The 2,945-nt window shown below is 55.2% G+C and overlaps 1 pseudogene; it reads right to left on the reverse strand.

Moving 5' to 3' along the window:
• Positions 1-469: 469 nt before the first annotated feature.
• LOC101146089 (tight junction-associated protein 1-like) lies at positions 470-2,082 on the reverse strand (annotated as a pseudogene).
• Positions 2,083-2,945: the final 863 nt, after the last annotated feature.

Raw genomic sequence — 2,945 nt, forward strand, 5'->3', positions numbered from 1 at the left:
GAGACAGGTAGGAAACAGAAATTAGAGGTCAGTAACTCCAACAACACCCACCCCCAAGAAAACAAAATAACAAACTTGACTATGGAAGGAGGATGGAAGATGAATACTGATAAACTCCTCAGCTCCCCAGAACAGCTCAGTTTAGGCTGGGTTGAGCTGATTGGAGGAAAGGTCTTGAGACCCAACTGCATGTTACCTCTGGAGAATAAGTATTCTAAGAAAAGGGGAAAACCATGAGGCAAGCCTCTGTGTCACAGTCAACGCAGCTGACAGGCCTGGTGCGGCCCACCGCCCAACCCCACTCACACAGGGAACAGCTGTGCAGGTCTGGATAGAGAAGAGGTCAAGGGCTTGGACTGGGGACCCTGAGCTGCCAAGGTGTGGGGCCTCCTCGCAGTCCCAGTGCAGCAATGGCAGGAAGGCCAGCAGAGGCCCTAGTAGAGCTGGTTGCCCTGCTGCTGGGCCTGCGTCAGGCTGTCCTTGCAGTGCAGGTGGTGAACCCCCATTCTTTTGGGGCTGCACTGGGGGCGGCTGGAGCTGGGGAGTGGCCAGGCCCTGCCCTCAGTGTGGGAAGTGCCAGGACCCTCCTCTGTGACACTGTTAATGAGCAGCAGGCTCTGGCGCTCTTCCTCAGGGCTGATGGGCAGGTTCAGCTCTTCTTCCTCCTCCCTGGGAAAGCCAGAGTCAGGTTCTGTGGGAAGCAAAAGCCCACTCTCTTTGGTTCAGGGAGAAGGTGCCTGGACCACCTAATCTCTGTCAGCGGGGTTATGGGCAAAACGGTGCTGCAGCTCAGGGAGGGTGTCACTCTTAAAGGCTGTGACCTGGGCCACAGCAGCAGGTGGCAGAGTATGGTCCACAAATGCCCACTGCCAGCTGGCCAGCAGGTCCTTTTCAGATCTAACAGACCTGGCTGGGGCACTGAGTGTTGGGGGCACTGAGCTGGGCTGGTGGTTGAGTGAGGCCTAGGCTGAGGCAGGGGCGCTGAGCACTGGGCTGGGGCAGGCCCGCTCACTCCCTTCCCCCACCAGGCTCAGCGAAATGGCCTGGCGGGTAGTGTAAGTGCAGTTGGGCAGGGGGCTGTTGCAGGGGATCCAAACTTTATCCTTGGAGAACTCTATTACCCTGCAGCCAGGATACAGTGGGAGTGGTAGAGATGGGGCGGGGTAGGGGCTCAGCTTCTCAAAGGCTGGCAGGGGCAGCTCTTCCTCTGGGGAGCCCCCAGCAGTATCCAGAGAGTGACACTCCCCATTGGGTTGGGGGGTGGGGCTGCCAAGGGCCGGGGGACTGGCTGGATCGCCTGGGGCACCCTCACTGATGTCCACATGCACAAAGACATCTTCAGCCATGGGGTGCCCAGAGCTGCCTGACCGGGCTGAATTCAGCAGTAGAGACTCTGGCTTCTCTAACACTCGGGCAATGACCAAAGTAGGCACAACAGCCGCTGGGGCTAGGCTGGGGGCAGGACCCGGGCTGGAGGCCTCTTGACCACTATGCAGATGTTTCTGAACCATGTCCTGTAGCTCACAGGACAGGTCGGAGAACTCATAGTTTCAGAAGTGGGACTTGCTGCACTTGAGGAGCTGCACAGCCAGATTGCAATCCCCCTGGTACCGCTCGTTGAGCTCCTCCAGCTTGTTGATGGTGTTCTTGGCATCCAGCAGCTTGTTGGTCAGCTCCACGATCTCCCAGTCCAGCGTCTGCCTATCCATCTCAGCCTTCTTGAGCAGTGTGTGCAGCTTGTCCTCCAACTCCTGGTTGGTCTGCTGGGAAGCCATGTAGCTGTTCTGCAGCCTGCAGAACTTATCCTTAAAACTTGTCCAGCTCCTCGCGGCTCTGGCCCAGCTCCAGCTCTAGGCAGTCCTGCCCAATTTCCAGCTCACATTCCAGGACCTCAGTGCATCTCGTGGCTGAGGCCAGGCGCCGACGAAGCTCTTCATTATCCTGCTGCGAGAGCTTCATCCTTTCCAAGTCAGTCAGGGATTCCTCCTGCTCAAACCTGGATCCAGGAATTTCCAGTCGCAGCTCCCAATGCTCTGGTGGTGCCTTACAGTAGGGTTTCTTAGCAGGGGCTGCACTGGTCATTCTGGGAGGTGACACCTCCTCCACCTGCGACTGTTGTCAGCAGCTCTCTCTGTTCCACTGTCCGGGAGTTAGCCCCCAGCTCTCCGCATCCCACGGCCCCTCCACTTCCTTTAGCCGACAGCTCTTTCTACCACTGCCAGCTGCGTTCAGGCCACCATCTTGCTGTGGGGCAGGCAGGGTAGGGGCCAGGGCTGCGGGAATCCCCATGCACTTGGCACCTGGCGTCATCGGGGGTGGGGCCCCTTTGTAATTGTTAAACATATTTATGTTTTGTCTCCTCCTGCAGACTGCAGTCTCCTCAAAGGCAGGGACTGTGATGGTGATACTTCTGCATTTACTTCAAGGCCTAGTATAAAAAGGGGCACACGGCTAGGGCTTACTTAAATAAACATTTGGTTTAGAAACATCTAGAACTGAAGACTAGCAGTGAGTCAGGTAGACAGCCTAACCTAAGATCCTTGCATTATTAAGACTTTTTTGGAACACTTACTAATTGCAAAGCATGCATCATCAGAGTGTGATGGAAACCCTTGGCAAAAGATGCCCAAATCCTCTCTTCTTGCAAACCCAAGACACACAACCTATTGCTCACTATGCTGTTTTTCACACACAAAGTTCAACCTGGGCACATCATGGTGGTCTCTTATCAGTGTGGCCCCTGTGAGCTGTGTCTCCAGCAGTGGGGATGGGTTTGGCTGAGCCATCCACAATCCTATACTTGGGTCACAATATTTGTGAATATTACAGGTGAGGCTAGAAGCATAGCTTGGAGAGAAATGCCCACCTTCCACAGAAACCTCGCAAAGTTCTCTTGAAGAATCGCCTGGTTTCTAAGGGCCTTCCTATAGCAAGAAGGAAATGAA

The sequence above is a fragment of the Gorilla gorilla genome, chromosome X (genome assembly GCF_029281585.2).
Source record: "Gorilla gorilla gorilla isolate KB3781 chromosome X, NHGRI_mGorGor1-v2.1_pri, whole genome shotgun sequence".
NCBI lineage: Eukaryota > Metazoa > Chordata > Mammalia > Primates > Hominidae > Gorilla > Gorilla gorilla.